The sequence below is a fragment of the Dermacentor silvarum genome, chromosome 5 (assembly GCF_013339745.2).
Source record: "Dermacentor silvarum isolate Dsil-2018 chromosome 5, BIME_Dsil_1.4, whole genome shotgun sequence".
Lineage (NCBI taxonomy): Eukaryota > Metazoa > Arthropoda > Arachnida > Ixodida > Ixodidae > Dermacentor > Dermacentor silvarum.
Window position 1 is genome coordinate 186,075,793 of NC_051158.1, and position 14,531 is coordinate 186,090,323.

The following is a 14,531-nucleotide window of genomic DNA, read 5'->3' on the forward strand; positions in this document are numbered from 1 at the left end:
ACTCCGTCAGCAACGCCTGAGATGCCAAGAGTGGAAGAGATACATTAGTGACTTTCTTGTTTGAAGCCGCCTGTGGAACTCTCATTGCCAAGCGCAGTCCCTTTCTGTGCGCTCGAATTTACTCGACGACGGTGATATCAGAGGGAGCTGATAGAGAATGCGGCTTGTTATCAGTGCAGCGTTCAGTTTAAGCATGGACATAGGATTTTTTCCCCAACGTACACCTGCCTATCGACGAAGTGCGTTGACTCTTTGCACTGATGCAGCCACAACACTTTCGACCGCACGACCATAGTAGCTTGCTGTCAATGGTGACGCCTAGGAATAGAACATGAGTTGCACGAAGGATTGGATGCCCTCTGATATTCAGCGTCAGGCGTGTTGACTTGCGTCTCACTCCCGGGAAAAGCATGAAGGCAGATTTTTCCGCTGATAAAGATAGGCCAAGCGTCGATAAGTGGCGTTTGATGGTGGAGATTGCGCCCTGGGCTATCTGGACCAACCGTTTGTGTTGGTACCCCGAGATCCAAATGCAGATGTCATCTGCGTAGATGGACCATCGCGCAGACGGCCTTTCCACACTCGCCATCTTTATGGACGTTGCCAAGGCAAACGACTGTGTGCTCCATACACGCATCATCAACGGACTCCGAACCATGGGCGTCTCGGGAAATGCTCTTCGATTCGTCCATGAATTTCTAACAGATCGTAGTGTCCAAGTTAAGCTCGGAAGTATAAGAGTTATAAGCGACGAATTTCCCTCGGCGTCCAACAAGGAAGTGTCCTATCTCCCTTCCTTTTTAACGTTGCCATGGCCAGCCTTCCAGATGCACGTAAGACGGCAGTTAAAATGCTTTTTTCCGTCACGCTCTGATGTACCCATTTTGGCACGCGATCTATTAAATTTCTTTAATTTAGTTTTCCACCAATGCGCACACGAAAGCTGCATACATCTTTAATATACTAGTTGTCTTTTCCTTTCATTTTAACATATCAAACATTTTTTTCTTCTATAGCATATAAAGCAACAAGTTATAAGGCACGGTGGCGTGCTCGTGGTAGTATTACCTCACACCAAGAATATGAACTGCATTGAGTATTGTCGTTGTACACACTATTTAAAGGGTGTTTTTCGAAGTGTGCTGTAATAAAAACTGCACTTACAAGCCTGTTTAACTAAAACGTAGACGTGCCATGTACCGCGCTCACACACGCTGTGTGTCTCTGGCTGCTGAGGCCAAAGTTTATTTTAAAAAGTGGATTAGTTTCACGTCACCAAGGGTTGCGGGAAACGTGGTTTGTCGGCTGGTCTTCCGGCATTTTGATTCCCACTTGCTATATATTTGGCAGAAAATATTACCCGCCAATTTAGCTGGCGAGGGCAATTACCGTGCCTTATAACTTGTTGTTTTATATGCTATATAGAAGAAAAGAAATGTTTGATATGTTAAAATAAAAGGAAAAGACAACTAGTATATTAAAGATGTATGCAGCTTTCGCGGTTCGGAGTCCGTTGATGATGCCTGTATGAAGCGCAAAGGTTGTCGCCACCCTAAAACGTACAGCGCTTGCATTTAGGCTCCCCACGGCAGGTCAAATTGGGACGTGGCCTGCCGAATGAGTTCTGGACACGCGCGCACGTGGGGGAAATAGCAAACAATTAATAAAATAATGAAAAAAGGTCCTAGGGCCTTCACATTTTAATATAAGAAGACTTATATTGCCCCTAGAAAAACGTCTTCCCAGCAATGCATTTCTGTTTAAAAGTGAAGCCGACTGTAAGAGGGTCGGTGTAAGCTTGGTCTTTGAAAGCTGGCTTTCCCACGTTCACTGTTGCAGTGAAGGGTACTCAAAGAAAAATGCGATGCGAACGGGTCCCGATAACGCTGTCGCGCTCCACTCTTAAAGGCGAAACTTAAAGAGACACTAAAGTCAAATCAAGCTAAAGTGATAGAGTAATGCTCTAGAACGTCTAAGGCGTCAATATAATCTTGAACAGAGCTTTAGTAATCGAGAAATTGAGGTAAATGCAGGACACGATAAGAGACTCCCCAGGGACATTCGGTACTTACCCAATGACGAAGGCACTCAAAAAAAATTGTCACTAGTACTCAACCACTCAAAGATTGTTTCGTTGAATTATAAGACGTAATAGAATGCTACTTGTCTACTTCTATTAGATTCTTAGAAAAAGTACATTTTTGGCGTTACACTTGATAACGACGCGGGCGGTCAAAAGGTTTCGTTTTCGCTCGACTCTGCGCCGCGCGCGCTTTCGACTTTCAAAAGTTTCGTTATCGCGTAGTGCTGCGCTGGTGTTACGGGCTCGCTAAACTCGCACTTGAATTTGCTAGCAGCTTGAGAGTCGCGACTGCACGTCCAGACGGTGACCAGCTTCGTCGCCCGACGTCGCATTGCTGGAGTCCTCGCTGCTTTCGCGCTCGGAAGAGCCGGTGTCGAGGCCGCCGTCATAGTACGCAACGACGCCGGCAGCGCGAGTCTTCAGCAGCATGTCACGTTCATCGGAGCTTCAATCGCTAAAATCGAGCCCAGCATCGCGAGCCAATGTGTCGTTGTCACGGTCGTCAACTAGTTCGTCCATTGCGACGAGCGTCGATGATCACCGTGTTCACAATTCGGCGCGCGCTTTACCTTTCGCTATGGCGGCTGTCCACAATACTTCCATTTTCGCACTGCCGTCGGCTCTGTCTTGGCTCCGTTTCTGGCCGCGCGTTGGCGCTTTCCGCAAAAAAGAATTAAAGAAAACGTAGCGCCGTCTGCGGGCCCCGTTTTACTCACCGGCAGCACAACGTCACTATTGACCCTTTTCGCGACGACCCCGTGGGCGCTGCCATGTTTGATCACGTGGTGACGCGTCCATTGCTTGCCTCAACAGCCTCCGTTGCCTCCTTGTTTACAATGTAAGTGTATGACGCCGGCGCGGCTTAGAAAACTTGTTTTGGGAGATACCGTAAACGGTGACTTGGTGAACGACACGAAGCTTTGATCACAGCTTCAGAGGGCATACAAATGCGCTTTCGGAGCTGATTGACCTATGTCCAAACGGCGCAAGCAGCGTATATTGTACTTGTTCTAAAATCGGGGTTAAATATGTATTTTAAACTACCCAAACATTCGACTCATGAATTGAATCGGGATTAGTGTGTTTTGCTCTGTGTACTTTATTTGGCAAATATTTTGAAGCAGCGGCTTGTCAGCTTGTGACACAGTGAAGTTCCTCGGTGCAGCCTCCTTCTGATTATTTTCTGCCTAATCGCTCGCGGGTGTGCTCAGTTCCGATAGATTTGTTCTTGCTACGCGCAAGGCTTGAAACGTAGCTGTTCTGCACATTGCAATACCTTGTAGCAAATGCGTATCATCGCGAGTAACTCGCTTACTCTTGTGGACCGTCACGAAACATTCAGCTTCGACCATTCGTGCGCTATCGATGTAGTACCGTCACTTATTGTGCGTATATAGTGCGCATATATTCACGTGTGCGCCCATTCACTTATTCTTGACACGTTGGCAAAAGAGTGGGTGTAAGTTTCCGTGCTGGTTGGGGTAGATGTGCGTAAATACTGTGCGCGAAGCCTACTATGACAGGAGGCGGCGCTACTCCCGTTATCATTGTTTAACCCCTTAAGGACATATGGGACATATGTGTCCCCGAATTTTAACCATGTCTCGATAAATACCTTTTGCCCCTAGAAACCTGCTGAGGGCAATTTACCGAACTAAATAGCTTCCATTAACGAGATATATAATTTCGGTTGACAAATCTATGACAAAACACTGACGAGGCGTAGGTGGAGTCGCACCTCAAAGGTGCGCTTCACCACCGCCGCATTAAGTACATGTTTTGTAGATTTATCTAACCAATAAAGAAACAGAACGTGTGGAATATAAAGTGTCGTTATCAAGGTTTTGTAACAAACCAAGCTTTTTCATATTAAGCGAGTATAAACTAGCTTTTAAGCGATAAAGAGGTATTGGGACCAGTGGCGCACCGACGGGGGGGGGGGGGGGGGGGGGGATTCGGGGGTTGTAAGCCCCCCCCCCCCCCCCTGAGGCCGACTTAACCCCCCCTTTTGTTTAACCCCTTTTCTTTGCTTACGCATTTGAGTACTGCAACTAAGATGTAAGACGCGCAATCGTCTGCACACTCGCAAAAAGCGCATTTTTTTGACAATTTGCCGTCAAGAAATCGAAATTAGTGCTATTTAGATGGTATTGGCAAACTGTCAACCCCCCTCCCGACCCCCCCCCCCCCCCCCCTGGCAGAGATCCTGGGTGCGCTACTGGTTGGGACATATGTGTCCCAGTGTACCGTGACGGAATTCTGGATGCCATTTGGCGGCGTTCGCTTGAAGGCGGCACTTTCATGTTCCAATAGCCGCTTGAAATGAACAAACTTGTATACGTTGTGCCTTTACGTGTAGTCTTATTTATTTTAGATACAAGCTTCTATTTTTCAAAATTATGGCAGAAAACAACAATGGAAATTCCTAATATCGGGAAAAAACATACTCTAATATTTGTTTGATGACAACGATGATTAGCCTTTTACAGCTTGACGAAGGATATGTTGACAACGTTAGTGCAGCATCGACGCAAAGCACCCAGAAAAGCCATAACATTCAAAGCCACCGATAGAGCAAATAAGGGAAGGTCAGCAAAACATCTTTCTCCTCCCAAAATTACGTGTTACGTCAAAGGGTCGCTGAGTAGACGTGCAAAACGGCGAGTCACAGCTGATTCCGGCGTGAAACAAAAGGAAATAAAGTGTATTCCACCGTGCAAGCAACCAGCGGATCTTATAAAACTAAAAATATTTTATGAACCAATCCAACTTCAGTTGGAGAGCTTCGCAAAAAATGCTTGTGAAACAAAGCACTCGTTACGCTGAGAAAAATGAGAACGGCAAAGAAATAAAGACCTTTCTAGTCGTTATCCTTTTGATGAGCAATCATGTCCTGCCAGCTCAAAGAAGGTAACCTACAATATGGAATGTAAGTCAAAAATTAAATACTACCTCCGAGTGTTCTAGGAATTCAGGAAAATTGAACTAAACATCGCGTACATTATCGCGTGCATCGCGTCAACTACAAGCTGACGAGCCCACTATGGCTGCTCTGACCTCCCTGCAGTTCTGCCAAGCAGTAGCTCTTTGGGAAATTTTTTGAGTCGAGATCGAAGCACAAGTCTTGAGAAGATATGCAAGTGCATAAGAATGTGTGCAAGGCAAGACACTGCTGCACACTAAATTACAAAAGCTCCTGCTCGGAAAAGGTGCACGGATTGCTCCAACCGAACGCTTGAAATCCCAACATTTCCCTGCTGCAGCATTTTCAATTTCACTTGTGCTTTCCTACCGCAAAGAATTGCTTCATGGAGTCTCACGGTTGAACCAGCTAAGAAGCCCACGTAATTGTTCGGTTCCCTTAAGGTACATAGGGACACACATGTCCCATAGTGTAACTTATAAGCTATCAGAAATATACTTTTGAAACGTGTTTAAATGTTGTTTGAAAGGCCAAAATAAAGAAAAAATACAATACATCGATAATTTCGCGGCTTATTGGCTTATGTCCCTGAGGGGGTTAAAGAGCAGTACTCACTCTTGCCGACTTACCGGGGCTGAAGCCCTTTCTTTGAAGGTTAGCAATACAGGCGGATGAGCAAATTTGTGTATCCTCGAGGAGAATCGTACATCTCGAAGTGCCGGAAACACGTACGGACAATTGCAGCGAACTTGGCCCCACATATTCATTACATTCCTTAATATGCCAGTCACTATTTTTGCAGCCAACTACTGCATACATCTTCAATCCACAGGATTCAAACCAAAGTGAATGGAGCACAGTGCGTTAGCGAAAACTCAGTTGCATTTCCGACAGCTGATCGCACAGAAGCAAAGTAGAAGCGGTAATGGTTTCGTATACGTGCGCGGTCGCTGAGAAGAGGTATGGCGCGCCGCCGTGAGCGCCATCTCGTTTCTCTAAAACAAACTGCTCCGCGAAAAGAGTCCATAGACGCTGCCGCGCGCGCAACTTGAGATACATCTGCGCGGCGCGAGCAAAGCATGCGATATGCTTTATAATAAATATTGAAAATTCACTAAACTGAAATATTGCCCTAGTATAGCATGTTTTTGTAAACGTAGTATGCTCTTAAAGTAAGGTGAGTCAGTATGAGCAATATTTTCTTGAGCGCCGTAAGCGAACACACTGAACACTTTGCGCTAACGCCTGTGCTAAGCTTTGTTCGCGCTCGCACTAGCTGCACTCAGACTACGAGTGGCATTTCGCACGTGCGTTTCACAACATTGCGCCCAGGTGCGTTTCCAAACTTTGAGCCGCTGTTTCGCGCCAATGAGTCACCATGTCGTATGGTGACATTACAGGAGCTGAATACAGTTGTAAATTTCACTGGTGAGTGGAAAAAACGCGAGCTCTTCAGCTATCTACAGAACACCACCGAAAAAGGCTGCGCCTCCTTGAGCTTGCAGGTGAGTAATCACAAGCTGCGTTGCAATTTTAACTATATTTACTGCTTGTAGTTAAAGACTAGCCATTGCTAGCACGACCAATAATCTTTTTCTGCAACTACGCCAGCAACGGGCCCTTCTCAAGACACCGTTGTGCGCTTTTGCGCTATCAGACCAGACTTCATGAAATGCGAGCTGTATGGCGCTAAATTTGCCGTTATTGTTGCCGCCGGCTTTCCTTGTTGCCGCCTAGTGCATATATGGGCCGGCGTGTCGTTCAGACTATATCGGGACGGCTTTGATGCTGGTGCTTGCCCCTCATTGGCTTTATGTATAACGCTACTATAGGCTGCGTAGCGAGGACCGCGGTAATAATGCGTTTTTCGCATCACTGCCGAGCCATTCATATATATATATATATATATATATATATATATTATTTGACAAAACAGCGTTTGTATAAACAGGAGATTTTGCCACTGTGGACAGGACGTTGGGAAGAGAAAGCTTTAACATTTTACTTTTCTCTAATTATGCCAGACTTGTATGAAATTGAACGTTGTCAAAACTATACACAAGTGATTGATGTGAGTGCAGTACTTATTATGCTGCATCAAGGAACATATAGGGTAAGTGAATCATTGCTGAAGCTTAGTCGCTTAAACCACATTTTTATTTTAATACTAATAAATATAAATGCAATGCCTTGTTTTACTAACCGTGATATGACCGCTTGAGCTGTACCACTGTTTTGTGCATGAATATGCTGATGGCTACACGTAAAACATATTTTACTGCAATTGCTTCATAAAATATTTGATGCTTGTAATTTTCCTTGGCAAGTCTTTGATGAAGATTTCGGAATGTTTATAAACACTTAAAAATGATTTTGTTGTCCCCCATAAAGCAAATCTAAAAATAAATAAAGGGGGCAAGTGAATTTCGGTAAGCGCAGATTTTGAGCATATGTATATATATATATATATATATATATATATATATATATATATATATATATAGGATGATTGGTTTTTGGAACAAAGTGCAGCTGTATGCAATAACCAGTAAATGTATCTTGATTTATAGCTATGGTGCCAGTGACGACGTGGCATGTCCTGTGTTTGTGCTTTTGCTGTTGTCATAGCCATAATAAATTCTCTCTGTTTTTATTGGAGTTTGTTCTGTTAGTTCTGAAAAGGCAACTTGGAAGCTCTGTTTATGTTGGTTCTACTAACAGCATCTTGTAATCTTTGACATCTGTTTTGGCTAGCACAAATGAGTCGACTTAAATTAACAAAGCTCTCTATGTGCAAGCCTTCATAACAGCACTTCTGACTGGCCCTGGTTTCTGTATCCTGTTTCATGGGTATGCCGATCCCCCTCATTGACCAGTCACCACTTTTACAAATTGTTGCGTACGAACGCTTTCTGAATCTGCTCTCGGGTTCCTTGTGCGCCGCCTTACTGTTTCTAAACATTGAAGTGTTATGATATTACAAAAAATGGCAGCATCAGAAATGTTTGTATTCTCGTTGTGTGGCCTCTTTCCCAGCTCCTCGGCCATCAAAGTTGCTCGTCTCTCGGAGCGACCGTCATACTTAATGCGCTGCGTTGCCGTAATGCCGCGAATGAACGGAGTCGAACCACAAAAGGTATTACAGCACCGTAACCAGTCACAAGCACAGCGAAAACAGCGCCGAAGTTAGCACTTCGGTCGACATGGATTGGATCGAGCCGTAGGGTTACAGGTTGCCAACGTAACGCAAGAAATCGTGGGATTTAGTAGATTTGTTTTAAATGGTCAATTTTGTTGTTATTCGAATGAACACAATGGTCACGGTTCAAGCAACGAAAATTATGAAAAAGTACACTCGTGTTGCAATCGAATAAATACCGTAATTTTTGAATAATTTAATCCATCTTCCTTGCAAGCAGTGCAGGTTCGTGCCGCGGGATTATTCAGGCGGTCTGTACCTGTTTTTGGGCAAGACATCGTCACTGCCTATATCCTTAGTTGTTTTTTTTTTATTATTATTATATGATGCCCCAATTATAGAGCGGTTTTGTGGGGTCCCCTCAAAGCCTTATAATCGGAGTTTCACTGTAATTGCGATGTAAATTGTCTTTCAATGCCTGTGTTCAAGTATGAGGTCTTGCAATCGGGGTGTAGGGTGTTCATGCCTAATTTGTGAAAACTTTTCGTTTCAGACCTGAAGCTTACAGCTTCAGATTATGCGCTTGACTGTCAAGCCTTGTGAAGGAGAGGATGGAGGCTTTTATTTCCCCTTACGTAAAATTATATGTAACTTGCATGCTCATAATAGACCTGTTGCATGGACCACTCATCTATCTACAGCGTGCCTCATAATCATGTGTTGGCTTTGACACTTACAACCCTATCATTTATTTTTGCAGCACCCGGATGCGTCGCATCATATGCCTATGGTGAAATACGAGGGCACTAGCCTGCTGTAAGCAAGAGCCCTCCATGTACAGCTCGAATCGATCAAGATCGACGAAGATGACCTTGTCTCTGGCCTCGCCACGCAGATTGCCCTTTACTGGATATTCGACATTGTTATTGCGCCAAGGGCACAAAGAACATTTGACGATATGCCGCATGGTCGGTGTTAACAGTGGTGTGCGACCAACTCCGCTTGTGCGCATGTCACACACGTTGCTACTGTAAACAAAAAAAAATAAAGTGTTCTATTGTTTATATTTTCTCCATATTTTATGTTACAAGCACCCAAGCAGCTCTTGTTCTGTGTCTGAAAAACATATGTTCGAGATTAAAAAAAATAAATCCCAGCCCAAGCAGCTCTGCTCATGTCTTGGGCCTCTGAAAAGCATGTTCGAGGCAAAAAATTAACCCTATAAGGAGTAACTACAGATATGGAGTACTAAACAGTTCATCCCCTGGGGAGTAACTGGAAGGATGAGCAGTTGGTCCTCGGAGAGTAACTGCAAGAACCAACATTTAGTCCTCGGGAGCAGCTGGTGGGACTAACATTTAATCTTTGGGGAGCAACTGGGGAGACTAACATTTCATCCTCCAGGGAGTAACTGGAGGGACCAAAAGTTAATCTCCAAGGGAGTAACTGCTAGGGGACTCACAGTTCGTTCCCTTGCCGTTGGTCCCTAAAGGAAGTAATGGTTGTGGCAACGCAGTGAGTCCCTCAAAGGACTCACCCCTAAACACCCGTTAGTCTCTTTTGGCTTAGAGTGTACTACTGGCTCCTCCTCATTGTAATTACCCCCCCCCCCCTACATATGCAGCGCCTTCTCTGAGGGCGTTTAGGAGTATTTTGAAATAATATATACATAATATCACATCTCCCTTCGTTCCGGCAGTGCACTTTCGGCGATAGATGACGCATTTGCTGCAGAACCAGAAAAGTGACGACGACGCTTCCACGACTGTTCCTCCGTACCGCCAGTGCGCAACACATCGAGCCTTCCTGTGCATGCACAGCCAATGTCGTGATTCAGGACGTCCTTTGCCTCATCGTGTTACCATCGTGCTTTCATGATAGAACTGCGATATCAATTATATGGAGGCCCCAAGCGCATTTCTGCCGTCGCCGTCACCGTGATGTTCGGTTCCAAACACGATAGCATCGTCGACGCGCGCCGTGAGCTGTATGTGCGAGTGAGGGTCATCCGACGACCACGGCTCGCGCGCGCGAGGGAGAAAGGAGGGGTGGAAGCGCCGTCTTCTGTCACGCGCGAGACACGGGGCGTTGGCGGTGGGGGGGTTCTACTCCTACGGCGACTGCTGCTTGCGGTGCGGCCGCGCGGCCACTGTATCTTGACAGCAATCTGCGACGTGCACAAATGCGCGCGGTCCTCATCTTCAAAGCGATCTGCGATGTGGACAAAGTACGCACTGTAGCTTGGTATGCGCTGTGCTTTCTACGTTCACGTTGAAGCGAGATACAGCACGAAGGTCAACTCGCTCACTGCTGCCGCAGCGCTTACTGAATGCAGTGCTTTGACAGCGAGTTTCCGCGGTCATCGAGCGAGATGTGTTCATGTTTACCTGTGCGTGCGTCACACCGTGCTTGTTAGTTTAGTTAGTAAGCGAATGTTTGCAAGTTTATACGGCCGATAAAACCAATATCCTTACCTTCCTAATTTGCTATCGGAGTCGATGCTTCGCCTTTCGGGCGAAACTGCGACTTTTTAAATGCATCATTTCCGCGGTTACCCAACGAGAAAACTGTCCGAGCGTCTGTCCGTCCTTCGAGTAAGACGATCGCTTTCAATTTCGCCAGCTGTGGAAGAAGACGACGAGCGTGCGAGTATAGTCGCACAAGCACGTCTCTGTGACCACGTGACGTTTGCAATGAGGCACGGACTAGGCACACCTTTAGCCTTTAGTAAGCCAGAGCAGACGTGACGTCGAATCGGAACGTCATCAGCGCACCTGGCGCCGCCACCTGCAGCAGTTTGCTTGCCTCATCCGTTAAAGTTGGTGTCGCCGCAGCACTGTCGCATTTGCCGCCAAGACGACCGCGGCCGCCGAGCAGTGCTAGGAGCAGGGCTGAGAGTGAGCACTCCGTCGTTACTAGGAGCTGCTTACGCATTAACTCCCTGAGGAGATCCTACGTAATTTTTTTTTTCAATTTTTGCGCGTGATAGCTAGGACACCTTACAAACGAATTGTGGTATGACCAGCTCATTGCGAGCAATGCACCTGTAATGTTTGGACATTGGTCACTTCTATTCATGATGCTGCTATGAGACGCCTGACGATGGAGCGAGGTCGGCGGAGGTGTGGCGCAGCAACAGCGGGGGAATGTCGCGTTCGTGGTACCGAGGATGCGTCGCGGTGGCAGAGCGAGTACGCATCGAGATCTTACCGTTTGAGGCGTATAATCCGCTTAATGAACGTGAGCCAAAAATTAAACGGGAGGAACCACACATCGGGGCTTCTAACACACTGCCAACACACGGGTCCGCGTTTGATAAAACACCTGCTCGACCTAGCTTGACTGGCCGTTTTGACGTATCAATGGCGTTACGAGGGAGGCAAGCGCTGCTGCAGCCTTCGTCCAAGGTCGCCATGCCGAGCGTCGCTCTGGGTTACCAATCGCATCGGGTTGCGCCTTTTTATCCTTTAAAATGTCATTTCTGGCCAATGAGCTTTTTTTTCAGCAACAACTAGTATAGAGAAACTCGGTTGGCTCAGAGGTTTTCCTCCGTTTCACGATTTCCTTTTTCGCAGCAAAACGAGCAGGAACCAATTTGCTTCGTCGTAACAGCTCGGAGGCGATCATGCGAGGCGCCAAACGAGCGGAGTGGGCGCCGAAGCGCGAGACACGTTAATGACGTAGTCACGACTTCCGCCCGACCAAGTGCGTCGCCCCTGCAGCCAACCGTCAAGGTCGGCAGCGGCGGCGTTTCGCTAGCGCCCGCAAATAACAGCCCTCCCCTTCTCCCAAACGCTTCTGCGATGCGCACTTGGTAACGCGTCAGAGAAGCAGTTTTCCTTTAGGCGCACCTCAAGTTCAAGGCTCGTCAAGTAACTACATATCCGCTGGCTTCAACGCCTCCGTATATTTAGCAGAAACGCGTTCGTGGCTGGGACACAACTCTGCCTTCCAAGGATATACTTTTCTCATTCGCAGTTAGTCATTGGAAAGAAATTACAAATAAAAAATCACCGACCCTTCCCCTGTCGAAAAAATGGGGGTCAGCGAAGCTTGTCGTGTGTGTATCTGACCTTCGTCAGGGTAACGTAAAGATCACGACATGTCACGGCAATAAAACATAAACGTTTTAAACATAAAGGAAGGTCTGGCGATTTTCTTTCTTTCTTCCTTTCTTTCCTTCTTTCTTTCTCTCTCTCCTTCTCTCTGTCTCTCTGTCTTTCTCTCTTTCTTTCACTCCTCCTTTCTCTCTCTCTCTCTCTTTTCTTCCTTACTACATTTGATCTTAGCCAAAAGGCCGAGAAGCTCTTCCTTTCTCTCTTTCTCTTTCTTAGTCTCTCTCTTTCTCTCTCTGTTTCTCCGTCTTTATTTTTTGTCTCTGGTATGTGCCACTGAGCTTGGACCCTTTCTGCACTATCATCAGGATCAGCCCACTTTTCAGCGTGACACCACCACCACCCCTGCCGACACTTGTGAGCCTATAAAGCTTCGCTTAAAAATCAAGATCGTTACGCATCGTATCCTCTATTGTTTCACGGTTGTTATTGTTCGAGCTGAAGGTCATCGTTACCATAAAAACCACCTGGAAGAGATACTTGGTCGATTGAGGGAGGTTAGAACAAGGTAGTTTTGTTTCAGATGCCGACGGGTCTGTTTATTCCGTTTGGTGCGCAGATGGCTTATGAGCTCTCCGGCCTCTCCGACCTACTTCCTGGCGTGGCTCAGCTCTCTTAGGTGGAAGCTGACGCCCAGCAGCCCATGGTGTTCGTGGCCACTCGAGCTGGAAACGTGTCGAGTGTGAGCCGGTAGTTCCGAGGGGACGCCCGCCCATGAGCCGCGTGCGAACCCTTGAAGTGCAGCATCGCGCGTCGGGGGGACGCGCATGCAACGGTACCGAAACGCTCGCTCTTCTGCGGTGCCGCGTATTTTCTTAAGCCTCCGTATGATGAACTTGTGGGCTGCTCTGCCGCCGCGCCGAAGGGCTGGCAGCGGCCGGGCGCTGGGCATCTCGCGTGCGGGAGGTGGTGCGTAAAACACTGAGTGACTTCTACAACGAATCTGCATTGGGGGGCGAGCTCCACCACCGGAAAAGCTGGCGCCACCGTCGGCGTGACGAGGTATGAGGGATCACGCATCGTCTGCTTCGGAAGCGCCGAAGCGAGCTGAAAACGAAAGTTTAGTCCCGCCTGCACGACGGTTCTGATTAAGTTGGGATGTTTTCCCGCTTCGGATGTCTGCATGACAACACAGGAAAGCACTATAGCAGGTAGTGGCTCACTTTGAAGGCGTCCTACCATGTCGGACGCCTTCAAAGCTGCTCGGTACTGCAGTGCCGGACGCGTACGCAACGGAGCCCGGTGCAGCCTTCAGACACACCCGCATGCCAAGACGCGGCGCGTAGCTTGGATCGCAAAACTTAAAACCGGCAAGCAGCCATCGGCTACAACTGGGGCGTGTAGCAAGCACTTCCGCGAGGAAGATTTCTGCTACGGCGTTGAAGCTACGATGTTCGGTGAGCAGCAGAATGCGCGCAACTGAGACGCCCGCCTGCCCGGCTAATATCATGAAGCTTTGATATATGAACTTCTTGATGCTAGATACTGGCAATTTCACCAGAATGGAAAGGAAACGGTAAGAAGCACACTCAAAAAAGGCATGGAATGTCATATGCTCATGTTTGTGTTAGCACCAATGTACTGGATCAACAAAAGAATGCAGCGGGAAATTCCTGGCTTTGAAGACCGATAAACATAGAGTGCGACTCTACTTGAGAAATACCGATATTGAAACGTCCAAGAATTTAGAAGAAAAAATACAATGATTGCATCGCCGCAGCGGCACATCACAAGTCGCCGTAGGCGTCAAAGTCCATATAACGAAATTATTTTTGAACAGCTGTGATAGCGTCTACTCAACAATGGTTGCTTGTGTACTGTCCAATGTTCATATGCTGCGGCCTAAAGCTCACGGCACGGTGGGAAAACGCACTCGCAGCGAAAGCGAAACATCGCGCGCGGATAAGCATGCAGACGCGCAGTCAGTCGCTGCGAACCGTGCGATCGCTGCATTGAGGCTTCATTCTGCTATGCTCCATTTCGTTATACAGACAGCGCACTATAAGAACACATTTCACATAGTCAGCTCCCAACAATTGCCTACGTCACATCCAAGAAGCTGGTTCGGGGGACTCTATCGCGTCGACCGCGAGCAATGGGCGTTCACTGTCCGTATTCGGTAAAGAGATAGCGCCTGTAAAATATATTCTGCGCTGTCTGTTTGCCCAAGATGATTATTTTGACAGTAGCAAAGATCCCTCGTTTGGAGAGTACTTACAGAAATGGCCAGGAGGGCTCCCGCGGGGTGTGTATATTGAGCGCCGACAGCCA

General features: G+C 47.1%; 1 protein-coding gene across 1 annotated transcript in view; it reads right to left on the reverse strand.

Annotated features, from left to right (window-relative positions):
* Positions 1 to 14,531, reverse strand: part of LOC119453955 (basic proline-rich protein-like) — a 109,545-nt gene extending 95,014 nt beyond the window's left edge. The window contains exon 1 of the mRNA XM_037715986.2: positions 14,479 to 14,531. The gene's annotated coding sequence lies outside the window, so the exon portion shown is untranslated. The remainder of the gene's footprint in view (positions 1 to 14,478) is intronic.